Consider the following 21574-nt stretch of genomic DNA (forward strand, 5'->3'; position numbering starts at 1 on the left):
ACAGCTGGAACCACTCAGCTAGGCTACTCCTCAATTCCTGACCAATAGAAACTGTGAGATAATAAATGTTTGTTGTTTCCAGCCATGGAATTCCGGGGTGAATGTTTATGCAGCAATAGATAACTGATACACTTGTGCATTACTAGGAGGACACTGGGGATTACACATATTGAAGGAAGGGTTGAAGAGCCAAACTGCAGAAAGGACAGGGTTACAGCTAAATGTCAGGAACAGGAACACCGCCGCCACTGGGGCTCCTTGCCTCTCCTGTCTGCTTCTCTCTGCAGATCGGCTTTATTGTCTCCTACTGTGCACCAGCGTCCACCACATGCTGCCAGTATACAACCGACTATACTGCCAGCAGCTCTTAATTTTTATATCTTAATGTGCAGATCGTGAGAAGGACAGACTGTCCCTTCAACTTCCACTTCAAAGGATGCCAGGGAGGGCCTTTGATCAGCCTGTCATTAATCAGGAGCCACCTGGAGTACACTGCAGCCTCTCTCTGGACTCGGGTTTGGAGTGGAGGGAGGAACGACTGCCAAAAGAAGTAGGGGTTCTATTCTCCAAAGCAGAGACTGGGGACGAAACAACAGGATTTCTCAACTGGAGGAAAAGGTGAGTGGGAGAATAGGAAGAAAAGACCTCATAGGAGTGTGGAGACACTAGAGAAACTGGGACTCTTGCCTCTGCTTCACCACACCCCCACCCCAGAGGACCCTTCAGACCCAGTGAAATGTGTCAGTCCTACCACCTCACATGTCTGCTCCCAAATATGGCAAGAACTTTTTAATGTACCCCCCCGCCCCCCGTCAAACACACACACATACGCAGTTGTTCTTACCCACAGATTAGAAGGCAAGTTGGGAGAGGAATGACAGGGTTTCTTTTTTAGTTGACTGAATAAGAAGAAATTGTTTCATGTTAGCAGCCACAGTATATACATTGCATCTGATACAGCCAACTCCTAGAGTTTAAGTGCTACTTACGGAAACTGCTGAATTAACCTGAGACATTTTCTGAGTCAAGGGTCCTTTTGAAGACAGTGTGCAGTTTTCCAGTGGAAAATCCAAAGTGTCCTAGGGTAGGTGATTGCTAACTAGGCAAGTCAACCTAAGTAAGAGACACTGCCGGGTCCCAGGCCTGTTTTGTTCCATGGGTTCCTGTGGTGCCCCTCTCACCCCTGATTAGAGTACCCAACTAGCAGTTGTGGGACAAGCTGGCCTGCAACCTGGGAGGGGATTAGGGCCACAAAGCCCCACCCAGACAGTGGCAGTGGCAGGGGATCAATAGATTCAATTTCCTTTCATGGGAATCCAAACTGGAAAGGGTAAATGACCAAAGGACAGATAATGGTTGGTGGAAAGCTCTGGGCAAACAAATCTGGTTCAAATCTGGAAATACGGAGAAAATCAGTCAAGGAGAAGCGGAAGTTGAAAAAAAACCGGCCTGGGAGCTGTCATGAGGGGCACTGGCAAGTCCGAGTTTAGAGAAAGTCAACACTAGGAAATAAAGACAGCGATTCTCAACCTACTGCAAGTCACAACTACCTCGGGTATTTAAAAAATCCCCATACCTGGTCCCTGCCAGGTCTACGAGACCAGCTAGTGAGGGGTGGGGAGAGTGGATTCCAGAGCCCAAGTTTAAGACAGACTCCCTTAGTGACCCAGGAGTCGGGACCCACCCCCCCACCCTAGACCCCTCACCTCTGCCCCCAGTCGGGTGAGGCCTGCCCTGCCCACCCCCTTTTCCCTCTAGGGAGCTGCTGCACAGAGGGCAGTTGGCTAGCTCACCTCCGCCCTCACCGTCTAGGGGGAGCCACCCCCAGGCCCCTAATTGCGCAGAGTAAAGCGTGGCAGTGCGCGACGCCCCCCAGCCAGGTGCAGCTCCGACCTAACCTGGGCCGAGGGCACGCTGCCCTGGGCGGGATCCGCCCCGGGATCCAGGCCAAAGAGCAGGGCCTCCACCAGCCGCGACGGTCTCGGGGGAGCAGAGCCGGCCGCCTTCCCGCCCTGCGCTTCCTCGCGACGACTCAGACACGCCGGCCGGCGCGCGGCGGAGACTCGGGCTGGGGCCCGTGGCCACGGCTCCGCGCCGCCGAAGACCCAGCTCCCTCCACCCCAACCTCTGCGGGGCTCCCGGCGCCCCTCGCCCGGCCGGCGGGGTCTCTGCTGCTCGCCCGCCGAGCCACGCTTTGGACGCCTTTTTATTTGCATTTGTTGTGGGGGTGAAGTCTGCCGTTAGGCACCTCATTTCACGGAACTGAGCTCTTAGGCTGTGGTAAAATACCCTGACACTGTGGATTTATTTTTTTTAATTAATTATTTATTTTCGGCTGCATTGGGTCTTCGTTGCTGCGCGCGGGCTTGGGCTTTCTCTAGTTGCGGCGAGTCAGGGCTACTCTTCATTGCGCTGCGCGGGCTTCTCATTGCTGTGGCTTCTCTTGTTGCGGAGCACGGACTCTAGGCGCGCGGGCTTCAGTAGTTGTGGCTCCCGGGCTCTAGAGCGCAGGCTCAGTAGTTGTGGCGCACGGGCTTAGTTGCTCCGCGGCATGTGGGATCTTCCCGGTCCAGGGCTCGAACATGTGTCCCCTACGTTGGCAGGCGGATTCTCAACCACTGCACACTGTGAATTTAAAAGAACATTTATGCACTTTAATTTTTTGAGGAAAATATAATATTTATAAAAGAGGCAGATAAGAGGGTACAAGTAAAAGGTGCCAGATGGTTTCATTTCTTTTAGAATAAGAATAAAAACAAACAATCATGTTGACCTTTATTCAAACACAGTTTATTCAGAACCCAAGTGTCTATAGTAGTCTCATGTGTCTCATCCAGCAGGCAGCCTCTCCGGCAGGTATGAAAATAAAAAGGTCGTTAGGGAGCAGAATAATCAGCTAAACAAATGGATAAAAGAGTAAAAAGTTAAAACAACTGAAGTTCAGGTAATCACTTTAGGTTTTTGTTTTTTATAAGCAGTTTTTAGAACAGTTTATATTGAATGTAAGTGTTTTTAGAACAGCTTTAGATTTACGGAAGAAAATGAGATAGTATGGAGAGTTCCTCTGTACCCCAGTTTCCCCTATTATTAACAGCTTACATTATTATGGCACATTTGTTAGTAAACCCCAATACTGATACAGTATTACAAATTAAAGCCCAAAGTTTAGTCACATTTCCATCGTTTTCCATAATGTCTTACCCAGGTATCCCCTCCACAGCACCACATTACTTTTAGTCGTACAGTCGCCTTAGGCTCCCCTCTCCCTCAAAACAGTTTCTCATAATTTCCTTGTTTTTGGTGACTCTTTAAATAGCAGTATATTCTGTGCGGCGAATTATAGATGTGTTTGATTGAAAGCACTTTTAAAAACAAAACCACAAAGGGAGTCATAATCCAGTTGGCCAATTGAAAGTTATTCTAAACATTTTGGCAAACATTAAATAATCACATGTTAGACACCACACCGAAAAAGTGCCCTAGCATTATTAAAAAGAAAACAAGTGCCCTGAGTTTTGGACCTCAGGGAGTAACAGCTTCACCCAAACAGGAGGAGTTTAAAGAAATGCATTGTCTGGGGTGAGGTTTGGTAGATTTATAAACAAGGTTAGGGAGGAAAGACTTCAACACACACATTATTAACCTGTAAGTGAAACTGCAGAACACGCTTCGGGGCTTAGTAGAGCATAGGTTCTTCTGTCTCCACGCAGAAAGAATTCAGTGAGAGGCAGAATGACAGGTAAGGAAAGAGTTTATTAGACTAGGACCCTTGTGAGGGGTACAAGCAGGCAGGCAACGGAGTGCTGCGCCGAAAGCTAGGCGGGCTACATTTTTATAATCAAAGGAGAAGCGGGGAGAGAAAGAAGACCACCTTCTTCCTCATTCTTTCAGTAGATGTCAAGCTTCTGTCATCAGTTCCTCCTCCATGTCAGGCGGGGGAGTTTTCTTGTCCCTACATGGTCATGGTCAAACTGGGACTGTCATGGCACAATGGAAATGGGCAAAAAGGCAGTAACGTATACTAAAGTATGGTAAATCATCTCAGGTTTCAGTATAATGTCATCTTTTCCCTGTATTTTTGTTTTTAATATGCTCAGAGGAGCATGTCCTAGGAATCATTAACTTACTGACCTCACTGGGCAGGATGTGGGTCTCAGTTCACCATTGTTTTATTGTTTGGGGGCATGTCTCATGCTTCTGTTGCATGGTTTTGTTGCTAAGCAAGCCTGCCTTCTTCAGTGATCATTAACTTACAGGGGTCTCCCATACTTTTTTTTTCTACTTACAGTCTCCTAGTGGGACTAACTATTTAATCACCATCTTTGTCCCTTCACTCTGTCCCTATCATAAGTGTGTTATTATTAACCTGTAAAATAAAGGAAGAAAACTTTATAATCAGGCTGAGATTTTTCTTCTTTTATTTAACAGAGAACTGTTGGAAGAAAAGAATATCTTGGGTGGAAAAGGACATTCCTGATGCTTTGGAAATTGTTCGATACTTTTCCTAATACTTCAGGCACTGACTAAAGGAACTGCAGCTACAAAATATCTTGAACTCTTTAGTCAATGTCCCATATCTCCATCTGTTTTTGGTGTGGAGGCAATGGCTTAAAATAATGATTATAAGTTTATGCACACAACACTTGCTCTATACAAACAAATCGAGCTATTTTCTGAATCAAATCTGCACAATCCTAAAGAATAAAAAAACTTCAAAAAACAGGATGTTTTTCAAGGCAGGCTTTTTAAAAACTAATGTTGACTTGGCCTGTTCTAGGCTTTTTCTGGTAGTTAACAATTTGGAAGTGAGCTCATAATCTGACATAAGAAGGTCAGATTATAATACCTTTGGTCTCCCATTCATTTGGTTAAATGCCAGAAGCAGTTAGTCAACTAGTTTAATGAGCATTATGGCTCATTCAAACAAATCTCCCTCATTTAAGGGTCAGCTGATTTTCTTGATGCAATACTTGAAAAGGAGATCTGAAGGAAACAATCCCCTGAAGAGGTCTGGATCAAGATAGGTGGCTTTATCAATATCATGTCAGTAAAGGCATAATAATGCAAAAGAAATTTTAATTATAAAATTTTAAAAATTATATATGTAGTTGTAAGTTGGGCTGTCATTAAGTACAGTCCGCTATATCTCACTTTGGTAGCCAGTGTAAAATGTAAGCTGACTGCAGCTAACTTACCTTGAAACACAGGCCATCCAGAGCAACAAGTATGAGTCCCTCCTGCCATTTTCTGATCCTCTGATATGAGCTTATGAAATGAGCCCATAAAGTAGAGGCAAGAAGCTAATTTTCCTATCTAAATGTAGGAAAGACATGAATAAATATTTTTCAAAGCCAAAAAAAAAAGGGTATGTCTCAACCTGGCACCTTCCTTCTGACCCATTTATAGCTGGGTCTTTATTGAGCATAATCAAACACTCGATTTGGTGGCTGACTATGCATGTGACCAGTTTCACTATCCATCCTCCTGCTTCAGTGCCAATTTAAGAATGCAAATCCTATGTGGCCAGATTTCTTTAAAGATGGTGAGAAATGTTTATTTTATTCTGGCTAAAGTTAATCACATTTTCTGAAGTGGGTCCTTACATTTACTACTTTTTAAAAATTTCAGTAACTGAAAATTTGGATCTTAAAGATGGGAATGATTTTAAAATCTACCCTTTGGAAACAGTATGCTGCGCTCTTAGTCTGTGTATGACTGTAGTTATCACCACACTGCATTCAAATTATAGCCCAGCCTGGGGAAGTGTGAGCTGAACACAGCTTCTCCTGCCACCAAACCTCCAGCTGAAACAGAACCTAGGTGACTGAGAAGTGGACATGTGCTGTTTTCATGTAAGTGTGTCTGTACAGCACTAGAATATCTGATCTGCAATTGGTGGAGAGCTCAGCTGGTGCCATATGTAAAAATCAACAGGTTAATTGACCAAACTTTTATAGATTTCAATTAGTTGTTTGGGATCAAATAGACAGGCTGGGATAATCATGATGAACTAGCCATGATCTTAACCACATTTAAGCATTTAGTACCAATATAAGTATTTTCTTATTTACTTCTTTACTCAAGTAGGGTGAGATTTTATTTTGTTCATGATTTCCTCTAAGTGAATAGTGGTAAAGTTTAACAAACTAGCATAGTTCAATTTATTAAGTTACAAAATGTAACATTAGAATATGCTTCAATTTGTGGCAGACACTATATATAAAGAAGAGATCAGGGCTTCCCTGGTGGCACAGTGGTTGAGAATCTGCCTGCCAATGCAGAGGACACGGGTTCGAGCCCTGATCTGGGAAGATCCCACATGCCGCGGAGCAACTAAACCCGTACGCCACAACTACTGAGCCTGCACTCTAGAGCCCGCGAGCCACAACTACTGAAGCCCGCGTGCCTAGAGCCCGTGCTCCACAGCAAGAGAAACCCCGGCAATGAGAAGCCCGCGCACCACAATGAAAAGTAGCCCCCGCTCACCACAACTAGAGAAAAGCCCACGCGCAGCAACTAAGACCCAACGCAGCCAAAATAAATAAATTAATTAATTAAAAGAAGAGATCAGGAGAGAGCAGAAGCACCCCCAAGATGCTGTGCTTTTTGATTCAGAAATAATGGTTAGAAGGTAGAATCCAAATTTTTTGTTATTTATAGATGCTGCCCAAGGAAGAAATGTTTACCAGATTTCAAATATTGTAAGTTGTAAATTGGTAGTTGGCAGCTTTGAATGTAAAACTTCAACTTAGCAGGAGAAACTTGACTAAGTCAAAACTCAAGGAAAGGAAAGTCAAGGAAAATTCGGGGTATGATGCCTAAAAGCTCACTATGTGGCTGTATAAAAATATGTATTGTGGTGCTATCCAACCATCCAGTATTTTGAAGAACTTGCTGTAATAGTCACAGTTGTGGGTAGAAACAACTGTGTTTCAACAAACTCCAGTGTTGTTGAGGTGTTTTTATTTTAAGTTTTTAAAGTAATATTAAATACAGGCATACCTTGTTTTATCTCTCTTCACTTCATTGTGCTTCACAGATACTGCATTATTAGCAAATTGAAGGTTTGTGGCAACCCTGCATTGAGAAAATCTATAGGCACGATTTTCCTAACAGCATTTGCTCACTTTGTGTCTCTGTGTCACATTTTAGTAGTTCTTGCAATATTTCAAATTTTTTCATTATTACTATATTTGTTATGCTGACCTGTGATCACTGTGATCCTTGATGTTACTATTTTTTAAAAATTTTTATTGGGACTATAGTTGATTTAAAATATTGTGTTAGCTTCTGCTGTGCAGCAAAGTGAATCAGCTATAGATATACATATATCCACTCTTTTAAAAATTCTTTTCCAATATAGGTCATTACAGAGTATTGAGAAGAGTTCCCTGTGCTGTACAGTATGTCCTTATTAGTTATCTATTTTATATAGTAGTATGTGTATTTCAGTCACAATCTCCCAATTTATCCCTCCCCCCTTTCCCTCCTGGTAACCATAAGTTTGTTTTCTACATCCGTTACTCTACTTCTGTTTTGTAAATAAGTTCATTTGTACCCTTTTTTTTAGATTCCACATATAAGCGATATCATATGATATTTGGTTTTCTCTGACTTACTTTACTCAGTATGACAATCTCTAGATCCATCCATGTTGCTACAAATGACATTATTTCATTCTTTTTTATGGCTGAGTTGATGTTACTATTGTAATTGCTTTGGGGAGCCACAAACTGCACCCATTTAAGACAGCAAACTAAAAAAACTAAATGTTGTGTATATTCTGACTGCTCCACCTACCACCTGTTCCCTGTCTCTCTCCCTCTCCTTGGGCCTCCCTATTCCGAGACACAACAATATTGAAATTAGACCAGTTAATAACCCTCCGGTGGCCTCTAAGTGTTCAAGTGAAAGGCAGAGTCACACATTTCTCACTTTAAATCAAAAGCTAGAAATGATTAAGTTTAGTGAGGAAGACATGTCAAAACCCAAGACAGGCTGAAAGCTGGGCCTCTTGTGCCAGTTAGCCAAGTTGTGAATGCAAAGGCAAAGTTCTTGAAGGAAATTGAAAGTGCTACTCCAGTGAACACACAAATGATAAGAAAGTGAAACATACTTATTCTGATATGGAGAAAGTTTTAGTGGTCTGGATAGAAGATCAAACCAGCCACAACATTCCCTTAAGCCAAAGCCTAATCCAGAGCAAGGCCCTAACCGTCTTCAATTCTATGAAAGCTGAGAGAAGTGAGGAAGCTGCAGAAGAAAAGTTTGAAGCTAGCAGAGGTTGGTTCAGGAGGTTTAAGGAAAGAAATCATCTCCATAATATAAAAGTGCAAGGGGAAGCAGCAAGTGCAGATGTAGAAGCTACAGCAAGTTATCCAGATCTAGCTAAGATAATTCATGAAGGTGGCTACACCAAACAACAGATTTTCAATGTAAATGAAACAGTCTTATATTGGAAGAAGATGGCATTTAGGACTTCCATAGCTAGAGAGGAGAAATCAATGCCTAGTTTCAGAGCTCTCTTGCTAGGGGCTAATGCATCTGGTGGCTTTATGGTGAAACCAATGCTCATTTACCATTCTGAAAATCCTAGGGTCCTTAAGAATTATGCTAGATCTACTCTGCCTGTGCTCTGCAAATGGAACAATAAAGCCTGGATGACAGCACAGCTACTTACTACATGGTTTCCTGAATATTTTAGGCCCACTGTTGAAATCAACTGCTATTAAAAAAAAATAGATTCCTTTCAAAATATTATTATTCATTGACAATGCACGTGGTCACCCAAGAACTCTGATGGAGATGTACAATGAGATTAATGCTTTTTTCATGCCTGCTAACACAACATCCATTCAGCAGTCCATGGATCAAGGGGTAATTTTGACTCTCAAGTGTTAGTACTTAAGAAATACATTTTGGATTTTGTTAGGCATAGTTGATTTTAACTAAACAAGAGAAACCTGGCAATATCTATTAAAATTAAAATTCAGATAGAAAAAGAGGATTACATTTTGTAAGGCTATAGCTGCCATAGATAGTGATTCCTCTGATGGATCTGGGCGAAGTCAGTTGAAAACCCTCTGAATTGGAAAGGATTCACCATTCTAGATGCCATTAAGAACATTCATGATTCATGGGAAGAGGTCAAAATATCAATATTAACAGGAGTTTGGAAGAAGTTGATCCCAACCCTCACAGGTGACTTTGAGGGGTTCAAGACTTTCATGGAGGAAACAAAAAAAAAAAGGTGTGGGACTTCCCTGGCGGTCCAGTGGTTAAGACTCTGCGCTTCCAATGCAGGGGGCGGGGGTTCGAGCCCTGGTTGGGGAACTAAGATCCCACATCCCATGCAGGGCAGCCAAAAAAAAAAAAAAATTAAGTTATATATGTTGTTATTTCAGACATAATGCTATTGCACACTTACTATAGTATAACGTAAACATAACTTTTTTTTTTTTCATTTTTGCGGTACGCGGGCCTCTCACTGTTGTGGCCTCTCCCATTGCGGAGCACAGGCTCTGGACGTGCAGGCTCAGCGGCCATGGCTCACGGGCCCAGCCGCTTTGCGGCATGTGGGATCTTCTCGGACCGGGGCACGAACCCATGTCCCCTGCATCGGCAGGTGGACTCTCAACCACTGTGCCACCAGGGAAGCCCCGTAAACATAACTTTTATATGCACTGGGAAACCAGAGAAATTCGTGTGACTTTATTATCATATTCTCTTTATTGCAGTGATCTGGAACCAAACTTGCAATGTCTCCAAGGTATGCCTGTATACATCTTAGCACCTTTGGCATTTTTGTCCAAATAGACTTTGACAAATAAAGTGTGAATATAACCCTTTTCATCTTCATTTCTCCAAATGCAGAATCACCTTCATTTTCCTCTATAACATACAATGTTTCTGCTTCAACTGCTGAAAGAATTCCTTCATTCTGATCTTCAAATATGTAGAGAATTTTACAAGTCCCTGTGGGGGGGAATATGTTCCTTGTCATCGAATTTATTATTAAAAGTTATGACCAGACCTGCACCTCACTCTCCTGACTTTGCTCCTCTGTGTAACTGGTGTCTGTATTCTTCCAGTCTTGTGCACAGTTATTTGGGACTGAGATTTTTATGCATTACACTCTGTTGTCAGGCCTCTTCACTTGGTGCTGAGAGCCTGCCTTCAACCTCAGCTAGCCAGACTTCAAGGTTCTGGGCCTCTCGTCACAGTTTTCCTACGTATATGTATATATGTATGTGAAACTCTCTCTCTCTCTCTCTCTCTCTCTATATATATATAGTTAATTTGTGACCCAAACTGGCTGGATCTCCCATTTGAGGATTCATTAGACAGTCACTCTTCATCTTTGTTATACCATCTCTGATCCATATCCATCTGGATTTCTTTATTTAATTCATTGACTTTCTTTATATAGCTTTTTCCTTCTTTGTTGAGATGAAAGATTGCTGAAACCCTCTGGTGTTGCCCTCCCCCACCCACCCCATGCTTTAGGTTGTTAAAGTGAATTTGGGGTTTGAAGATCATGAACTCATTGAAGCAATGAGTACACTTTACTGTGTGGGAAACATTTATTTTTATGAACAGCCATAACTTTCCTTTGGATTTGCTATCAGATTTGACCTCTGTTTTGTCTACTCTGGAATTTTAAACACTATGATCAGACACAGTACACTTCATTGGCTGAGTGTCTTCCTCAGATGTCTCCAGGAGCCTCAAACTCTGACTTGAAAGTTTCTGTTACCAACTATGACATTTATCTGATCATTGATTCAGCTGACTTAACTATGGTATCCAAGCTTTTCCCACTGATTACTATTGCCTGTTGATCAACATCTCCATGTCTTCATTGATCCTCCAATTCTCACTGTCCTTCTTTCTTCCATCTCTTGTATTTTCTGAAGGATGTTGGATATATGAGGATGGTAATATTCATGCAGGTCCTGGTCCAGTTTCTTGAAGACTTGGTGAGTAATCTGCTTTGCTGTCCTCTGCTATTGGTGATACTTTTGAGTTTGTTGGTGTGCCTTTTCAACACCTACCTTTTAAACACTCATGTCAGCATGATTTTTTTTTTTCCAAAATACTGCTGTGTTCTGTCAGTCTTTTGGAATCTCACACATACCGTCGTTTACTTGATTTACGTTGCTTCCAGCAAGTGTCTATCGGTGGCTCTCTTTTGTGCATCACGATATCCACTCCTGCTCTGGTCTTGAACACAGCCCGCTAACTCCACGGTGACCTGTGAGGTCAAGTTCTCCAAGGTAAATGCATGGTGCCCAGCGTGACCGCTCATTTCGCTCACAGGGTGGGAAGGAACGCTTTACATGACGAATATACTTGTATTCTTCCTCCTTCCAGTTCTTTTTAGGTTGGTATTTCTTCAAAAGATTCCTGAGTTGCTTTGTAAAGCTGAGTTCAGTCTCTGTCGTTTCCCTGACAAATGTGATGTATTTCTCAAGAATACCAGCTCCTCACTGTGTTTTTCTAAGTCGAACGGATCCCCGAGCTCGGTGCCCCAGTCCGGGCGCAGGGGCGGTTAGAGGCTCCCCGCGGCGGGCGCGCCTCCCACGTCCTGCTGGGTCTCCCCCACGGCCCCCCCCACCCCCCACCCCGCTCCGGGTAGACCCGCACTAAGATCGCTCCACCCACCGCCCGCCGTGGCCTCTTGTGTGCTTTAGTTTGTAAATGACCCGGATGTTCTCCCGAGTCCGGAAGCGCGCGCTCAAGCTTTGTCCGGGCGGACGGCGCACGGGCCAGGAGGGAAAGACCGAGGGGTACGGACGTCGCCTGTCAACGCTACCCTGGCCCTGGACCTAGCAGGATGGAGCGCTCCAGAGGGAGGTCCGACGGGCCTCTGGGATGCAGCATCCTGGGAGGAGCCCGGAGGTCCAAGAGGCCCTCTCATGTAAGAAAGGAGTTGGCCCGTGGGTGGTCCCAGAGCGCTTCTGGTAACAGGGCCCCTGGAACACTATTGGGTCTTCCCGCTGGCACCTCAAGCCAGACTTACCTCTGCCTCCTCATTCCATTCTCTCTCGACCACCCATAAACCAGACTGTACCGTCCAACCTTCTCGCCCTCTTCTGGTAGAGGTGAACCAGACACATTCAGTCCATACAAGCAAAATAAATGTTAAGCCAAAGCCAAGCATAAAATGGAATGCCATCATCTGAGAATTAACTTCAGAGATAATTAACGTCAGTAATCTGATGTTTTATGGTTAAAAATTCAACTAAAAAACTTAAAATTACATACTAGGTTGTACAGACAACATCTCAGATATGTCAGGCTTAGATAGTTCCTGCGGTCCTTATATTACACATTTGTGGGATGAAAAAAATGTTTATGTTCACGTCATGCTATTGCATCATTATCATTAACTTTAATTCACGAAGGAGATTTTTCAGTAAAATTTTCTAGAAGGAACTTTGTTCCTAGGATTCATAGCTTGAATAGACATTTTAAAAACCCTTTGTTTTTTGCTAAAAATTAGTTGGCAGACTATAAGCTATCTTTTGTTTGTTTAAAATTTTAGCTTCCTCAAAAAGCCAGAAAAAGAACTACAAAATTAACCAAATAAAGAACACGGAAGGAAATGATAACCATAAAAGCATAAATTAATGAGGTAGGAAACAAAAGATAGTGAAAATAATAAATCAAAATGCTGGTTCTTTTGGAAAAAATTAACAAGATCAACAAACCAGTAGCTAAACTAATTGAGAAAAAAGGGAAGAAAGCACAAAAATACAAAATATAAAGGGGCATAGGGGAATTAACCATTGAAACAGAGGAAACTAAAAAAATATATGAGACTACTTTGTACAACTTTATGCAAATAAATTTCAAACTACAGATGAAATCAATAATTTCAGAGGAGAATACAGTTTCCCAAAATTGACCCTCATGGAGAGAGAAAACATTAACAGACCAATCTCCATAAAATAATAGAGAAATTTATCAAATAAATACACCATATATAGGAGAATTCTGTCAAATCCTTAAACACCAAACAAGCCTAATATTACACAAATTATTCCAGGAACTAAAAGATGAAAGGAAATAGCCAAATCCTTTTGCAAAGCAAGTATATCAATTAATATAAATTAATTAATAGAATTAAACTTTTAAAAATCCTAAGGGATCCACAAAGAACTATTAGAACTAGTAAATGAGTTCAGCAAGGTTGCAGGATACAAGATCAATATACAAAAATCAATTGTACTTCTATACACTGACAGTGAATAATCTGAAAATAAAATTAGAACAATTCCACATACAATAGCATAAAAAGAATAAAATACTTAAGAATAAATTTCCCAAAATGAGTTTAGGATTTGTACACTGAAAACCACAAAACATTATTGAAAGAAACTGAAGAAGTTCTAAACAAATGGAAAGGCACCACCTGTTCATGGATTAGAATATTGTTAAGATGGCAATACTCTCCAAATCGATCTGTAGATGCAACACAATCTCTATCAGAATTCCAGCTGCCTTTTTTTGCAGAAATTGACGAGCTGATTCTAAAATTCATATGGAAATGTAAGGGGCCTAGATTAGCCAAAACAGTATTGAAAAATAAGAATGAAGTTGGAGAATTTGTACTTCCTAATTTCAAAACTTACTACAAGGCTACAGTAATCAAGACAATGAGGTACTGGTATAAGGATAGAAATAGAGGTTAATGGAATAGAATTGAAAGTTCAGAAACAAACCTTTACATTTATGGTCATTTGATTTTCAACAAAGGTGCCAAGACAATTCAAGGTGGAAAGAATAGTCTTTTCAACAAATATCGCTGGGACAACTGGATATCCAGATGTACAATAATAAAGTTGGACCCCTTCCTCACCCTGTACAGAAAAATTAATTCAAAATCTATCATAGACCTAAGTGTAAGAGCTAAAATTATAAAACTCTTAGAAGAAAACATGGAAGTAAATTTCTGTGACCTTAGGTTAGACAAAGCCTTCTGATATATGACACTAAAAGCAAGTGAGAAAAGAAAAATAAATTGGAATCCATCAAAATGAAAAACTTTTGTGCTTCAAAGACACCATCAAGAAAGTGAAAATACAATTCAAAAGTGGGAGAAAAAATTTGTAAATAAAGGGCCTGGACCTATGTCTCACACCATACACAAGAAAAATATGCAAACGATCAGAGGTCTAAATGTTAAAGATGTAGTCACACAAGTAGTAGAAGAAAGCTTATATAAAGAATTCATACAACCCAACAATAAATACAGATAACCCAATTTAAAACTAGGCAAAAGATTTGAATATCTCCAAAGAAGATACACAAATTGCCAAAAGCACGTGAAAAGATTCTCAACAGGATTAGCCATTAAGAAAATGAATATCAAAACTACCATGAAATTGCACTTCACACCCACTAGCATTGCTAGAATAAAAAACATGAACAATAACAAGTTTGGAGAGAATGTGGAGACATTGGAACTCTTATACATGCTGGTGGTGCAGCTGCTTTGGAAAACTGTCTGACAGTTTCTCAAACAGTTAAACATAGAGTTACCATATGACCCAGCAATTCCACTCCTAGGTATCTACCCAAGAGAAGTAAAAACATATGTGGACACAAAATCTTGTACACGAATGTTCATAGCTTTGTTCATAATAGCTAAAAAGTAGAAACAATACAAATGTCCATCAACTGATGAATGGGTAAACAAAATGTGGTATATTTATACAATGGAATACTATTAAGCCATAAAAAGGAATGAAGTACTAATACACGTGACAATGTGAATGAACCTTGAAATTATTATATCAAGTGAAAGAAGCCAGACACACAGATTATATGATTCTATTTGCATGAAAATTCCTGAGTAGGCAAATTCTTAGAAAAAGAGAGTAGATAGGGTTAGGGATAAGGTGTGACTGCTAATGGGTATGGAGTTTCTTTCTGAGGTGATGAAAATATTCTGGAATTATATACTGTTGATCCACACACACTTTATGAATATACTAAAAACCACTGAATTGTACACTTTAAAAGGGTGAGCCTTACTCTTTGTGAATTATATCTCAGTGAAGCTGTTAACTTTTATAACCCATATAAAAGTGGAGGTAAGGGAATAAGAAAGAAATCTATAAATTGATAAGGAATTATTTCCAGTTTATGTTGTTAAGATATAAAAGTGCAATCAACTGGAAGCAACCCAAATGTCCATGAACCAGTAGAGGGATAAACAAATTTTTCTAGCCACACAACAAAATAGTACACAACAATAATAAGGAAAAGAACAAGTAGTACTTTTAACAACAATTATGAATCTCACTTTCATTATGCTAAGTGAAAGAGGCCAGATGATACAAAGGGCTAGATACTGTCTGATTCCATTTCTATGATATTCTAGAAAAGGTAAAATAATAGAGAGAGGAATTAAATCTGTGTTTGCCAGAGGCTGGGAGTGGAAGAAGAAGATTGACTGCAAAGGGACAGGGAACTTATTGGGGTGCTGGACATGTTCTGTATCTTGATTTTGGTGGTGGTTACCTAGTTTGATAGCCAGCATCAATCAAACTGTACACTTAAAAGGAGTGAATATATCATACTTCAATAAACCTTCCTTTTAAAAAAACACAAAAGTTTGAAAGTATATTTCATATGCTGGCTTTTGTGTAAGTAAGGGAAATAAAAGTCTATATTGTGTCTGCTTATTTTTGTAAAAGGAAAGATTGGAAAGATAAACCAGAAATTTAATGAAACTGGCTTATCTAGAGGGGCTAGGTGGGAATGGAGAGAGAGGAAGAGAGAAAAGAATGAGACTTTTCTGAATACATCTTTTTCATATAGTGTTGACTTTTTAACTGTTAATATTTTACATATTCAAAAAATAAATCGATGAGGATGGGGAAAATACTTAACATTTAAAAATGAACCTAGTTGAAAGTCAAATTGATAACAAACTCATTTATACAGAAGAAAAAAATATGATTAGTTCAAGTAACTTCGAACACCGTCCTTTTAATTGGACATATTCTGAGAATTAAAAAAAAATCTACAAAGAACTCTTGACTTTTACTTGATATTTTTGCTGTTGGTAGTGGTATAAGCGTAACAACTCTGAAACTATTTTGTGTGTATTGTAGGATTGAGCAAATGACTAAGTACATCAATAATGTTGGGAGTGAATGTTTTCACTGTGGAAAAAGAGATATTGAGAGAGAGAATTAGCCCCTGACAGCTGGGAGCTGACCTGGCACCGGAGGTAGGCTGTGGTGTTTATTAAAAGTAAAAATTTCTCAGAACACCAACGTCAGGGAAGGCCACTCTGTGATGGTGATGGATCCAAATAAAAAGAGGGCCACCTCATAATCGTGTCCAAACACAGACAAAAACTTGAACATTGTTTAAAACCACAAAAATGGCCTAACCCTGTGATTGGTAGCCTTGTTCCCATGCTGCACTCTTTCTAGAAAAGAATTAAGATACCTGCCCATAGAGTTAGCCCTGCCTCCTTACAGCCATATCCAGAGCAATGTGCACTCCCTCAAACCTTCCTCCATAATCACCCAACACAAGCCCAAATCCTGCTAAGTCCTTTCTGACACCCTCCCCCTGGGATGTCCCATGGCTCCTCAAGTTGAGCAGTTTCCCTTATTGCAACAGGTCATAAATCTAACTTCGTTTAACTGTAGGTGTGCTTCTGGTGGCCTTTGGCTGATGAAGGAAATTTACAATATAGATGTGGAACACAGAACGGAGAGGAAAAGCCCTGTGGTGTTAGAGGGGAATTAGGGTTATCTATTTGAGCTCATGATTTTTTTAAAAAATGTGTTCATGTATCTCCTAAATCTGTCAGCTGAAAGGGCTGGGAAGCGATACTCCAAGTAGCACTGGACATGAATATCTCCCAGATTTTGATTTCTAAATATTTCCCATTTAAAAAGAACCAGGGCTTCTTGGAGAAATGGCTGATTCCAGGACTGGGGCAGGGAAAGTGTGAGATAAGCCTGGAATATATTGTGTGACAGAAAACAAGAAAACACTCGAATGATGAGGACATATCAAAGGTCACAGGCATGAGCTTGAGGGGCTGCCACTGGTTAAAGTAGAGACAACTTGTGTATCAAAAATGAATAGTTAAAAAACGTGCAATTATAAATAAGAATCTACGAGTTCATAGTACTACTAACATTACTACTAATAATACAAAAGGAGGGAGAAGGAAAAGTGCTTTTTTAAAATAGAAGAATGCCAACCAATAAATGTAGGAATTATAACATTGGAAAATTACCATTTTTGTAACAGCCATGGTTAATAGTTGATTCGCACAAGAACCAATGGAGGACTTCCCTGGTGGCACAGTGGTTAAGAATCCGCCTGCCAATGCAGGGGACACAGGTTCGAGCCCTGGTCCGGGAAGATCTCACATGCCGCAGAGCAACAAAGCCCATGTGCCCCAGCTACTGAGCCTGTGCTCTAGAGCCCGCAAGCCACAACTGCTGAGCCCGCGTGCCACAACTACTGAAGCCCGCGCGCCTAGAGTCTGTGCTCCGCAACAAGAGAAGCCACCGCAATGAGAAGCCCGCGCACTGCAGCAAACAGTAGCCTCCGCTCACCACAACTAGAGAAAGCCTGCGTGCAGCAATGAAGACCCAACGCAGCCAAAAAAAAAAAAAAAAGGCAAAGTGCAGCAGAGATTCATAAAAGTGGCTTTCACAATGAATTCCAGAAATTGCAATTATGTCTGTCTTTTTTTTCAAGACTGATTCTAGTGGGTTTGATTTGTCTCCAAGTTAAAAGTTTTAAACATACAATTCAAAGTGGCCACACAGAATGATGGAATTGAAATAATATGTCTATTTCTTCATCCTTACATTTTATTGTGGGGACTGTATTTCAAATGTACAATTTAAAGCAGGGTATGGCGGGAGGGGGTAATTAGAGGCATTAAGGAGCTCAAAGCCAGAACCAAAGATTCAGAACCTTTACAAATTCACTCTTAAAACATGCGGCTAATGAAACGCATATACAGTGGAATATTATTTGGCCTTAAAAAGCAGTGAAGGGCTTCCCTGGTGGTGCAGTGGTTGAGAGTCCGCCTGCCGATGCAGGGGACACGGGTTCGTGCCCCGGTCCGGGAAGATCCCACATGCCGCAGAGCGGCTAGGCCCGTGAGCCATGGCCGCTGAGCCTGCGCGTCCGGAGCCTGTGCTCCGCAACGGGAGAGGCCACAACAGTGAGAGGCCCGCGTACGGCAAAAAAAAAAAAAAAAAAAAGGAGTGAAATTTTGACACATTCTATTCCATGGATGGATCTTGAAGACATTGATGCAAAGTGAATTAAGCCAGACGCAGAAGGACAACTATTGTATGATTCCACTTCTATGAGGTGCCTAGGTAGTCAAATTCATAGAGAGGGAAAGCAAAAAGATGGTTGCCAGGGGCCGGGAGGGGACGATGAGGAGTTATTGCTTAGTGCGCACAGAGTTTTTGTTTGGGATGATGACAAAGTCCTGGGGATGGATGGTGGAGACGACAATGTGAATGTAATTAATGCCACTGAACTGTAAACGTGTAAATAGTTCAAATAGTAAACTTTATTTGATGTACATTTTACAATAAAAAATAAATTGGAAAAATTGCTAAGTAAACAGAAACCAAGGGGAAAACTCACTTTAACCCAAATAATAGTAATAATTAAAAAAAAAAAAAAGCATGCTGCTGAGTCTGCGTGTCAGGGGCTGACTTGGTACTGATTTGCCTGCAGAATGCAATGTTTATTAAAGAGTAATTGTTAAATGTGCTAATCTGCAGGGAGATGCGCTCGGTGCTTTGTGACCACCTAGAGGGGTGGGATAGGGAGGGTGGGAGGGAGACGCAAGAGGGAGGGGATACGGGGATATATGTATGTGTACAGCTGATTCACTTTGTTATACAGCAGAAACTGACACACCATTGTAAAGCAATTATACTCCAATAAAGATGTTAAAAAAAAAACATGAAATGTTAACATCAAAAAAGAAATTTAAAAAAAAGTGCTAATCTGAAGGTTCTTTATTGTTAAAACAGTAACCACAACAACTGTTAGACCCACAACGCGGGCTCCTTGGGGAGGCCATCTGCGAGCGCCCGCTGAAAGCAAAGACCCAGCCTGGGGACTCCAGGCCGCCTATGACGTGAAGTTTCTCCACCGCGCTTCTCGGTGCTCACCCAGCAGACAAAACACACGTTAATGCAATTAAAGTGTCAATTCCAGCAATAAAAAGATACGAGCTATCAAGCCACGAAAACACATGAGGAAACTCAAATGAATATTGTAAGTGAAAGAAGCCAATCTGAAAAGGCTGCACACTGTGGGATTCCAACTATATGACATTCCGGAAAAGGCAGAACTATGGAGGCAGTGAAAAAAGATCAGTGTTGGCAGGGGTTGGAGGGGAGGAAGGGATGAACAAGGTGGCACACAGAGGATTTTTAAGGCAGCGAAACTATTCTGTAGGATGCTGCAATGGTGGATACATGTCATCACACATTTGTTAAAACCCGTAGAGTGTACAATACAAAGAGTGATCCCTAATGTAAACTATAGACTTTGGTTCATTATTTTGTATCAATATTGACTCACCTGTCATAACAAATGTACCACACTAATGCAAGATGTTAGTAATAGGGGAAATTGGGGAGGATGGGGTGGGTATATGGGAACTCTCTACTTACTAATAAATTTTTCTATAAACCTAAAACTGCTCTACAAATAAAGTTTATTAATTTAAAACAAAGCATCCGTTCACTTTTCCTTTTTTGTACCATAATATTTACCTCATTTATTGCCTTAGCAATGACATTGTTTAGAATTGCCAGTGCATAGGGATAGTAAAAACCAGCCAGACATTTTAGTCTCCAGTGAGGTCCTCTGCTCTGAACTGCTTGGATGTCTGGGCCTGGCGGTGTGTGCCCAGCACCCAGCACAGTAGCTGCTGAGAGCAAGGCGTTCGTTCGGTGCTGGCTATGGAGTGGATCTGAGACTTGTGGGCTGTGGGCCTACAGCTTTTGCTCAGGGTTCCGAATGTAGACATGGCTGAAGAGTTGAAATGTTTTTGCAGAAGTGATTCCTCAGCCAATGAGGAGGAGGTTAATCTCCAGGACTTGGACTTCTTGATCAAATGAGCCTGCAATGCCTTGAAGGTAGCAATTCCACCTGACCTCATTCAGAACATTTTTCTTCCCATAGACCTTTTCTTTTTTTTTTTTTTTTTGCGGTACGCGGGCCTCTCACTGTTGTGGCCTCTCCCGTTGCGGAGCACAGGCTCCGGACGCGCAGGCTCAGCGGCCATGGCTCACGGGCTCCGCCGCTCCGCGGCACGTGGGATCTTCCCGGACCGGGGCACGAACCCGTGTCCCCTGCATCGGCAGGCGGACTCTCAACCACTGCGCCACCAGGGAAGGGAAGCCCTTCCCATAGACCTCCGATTACTGATTCAGAACCATTTATTCTGTGTCCTTTATTGGGAACTCCGTATATATATTTTTTTACATCTTTATTGGAGTATAATTGCTTTACAATGGTGTGTTAGTTTCTGCTTTATAACAAAGTGAATCAGTTATACATATACATATGTTCCCATATCTCTTCCCTCTTGTGTCTCCCTCCCTCCCACCCTCCCTATCCCACCCCTCCAGGCGGTCACAAAGCACCGAGCTGATCTCCCTGTGCTATGCGGCTGCTTCCCACTAGCTATCTACCTTACGTTTGGTAGTGTATATATGTCCATGCCTCTCTCTCGCTTTGTCACAGCTTACCCTTCCCCCCTCCATATCCTCAAGTCCATTCTCTAGTAGGACTGTGTCTTTATTCCTGTCTTACCCCTAGGTTCTTCATGACATTTTTTTTTCTTCTTAAATTCCATATATATGTGTTAGCATACGGTATTTGTCTTTCTCTTTCTGACTCACTTCACTCTGTATGACAAACTCTAGGTCTACTCACCTCATTACAAATAGCTCGATTTCATTTCTTTTTATGGCTGAGTAATATTCCATTGTATATATGTGCCACATCTTCTTTATCCATTCATCCGATGATGGGCACTTAGGTTGTTTCCATCTCCGGGCTATTGTAAATAGAGCTGCAATGAACATTGTGGTACATGGCTCTTTCTGAATTATGGGTTTCTCAGGGTATATGCCCAGTAGTGGGATTGCTGGGTCATATGGTAGTTCTATTTGTAGTTTTTTAAGGAACCTCCATACTGTTCTCCATAGTGGCTGAACCAATTCACATTCCCACCAGCAGTGCAAGAGGGTTCCCTTTTCTCCACGCCCTCTCCAGCATTCATTGTTTCTAGATTTTTTGATGATGGCCATTCTGACTGGTGTGAGAGGAATGTAGTTTTGATTTGCACTTCTCTAATGATTAATGATGTTGGGAATTCTGTATTTTCAAGAGGCATTTCATTGCTCTATTCTCATAGTCTTTTGCGGGCTTGTGCATCTCCCTGTGTGATCTTTTGTGTTAAATAGCTGTTTCCTGATCTACCTTAGTTCTTCTGTTCTCAGCATATCAGTCGTGCTTTCAGCATCGATACTATTTA

At 41.4% G+C, this 21574-nt stretch overlaps 1 pseudogene; it reads right to left on the reverse strand.

The window, feature by feature from the left end:
• Positions 1-9621: 9621 nt before the first annotated feature.
• LOC111169125 (formin-binding protein 1 pseudogene) lies at positions 9622-11551 on the reverse strand (annotated as a pseudogene).
• Positions 11552-21574: the final 10023 nt, after the last annotated feature.

The sequence above is a fragment of the Delphinapterus leucas genome, chromosome 13, assembly GCF_059928025.1.
Source record: "Delphinapterus leucas isolate spDelLeu-1000000601 "Yukka" chromosome 13, BTC_Dleu_Yukka2, whole genome shotgun sequence".
In the NCBI taxonomy this organism is placed as follows: domain Eukaryota; kingdom Metazoa; phylum Chordata; class Mammalia; order Artiodactyla; family Monodontidae; genus Delphinapterus; species Delphinapterus leucas.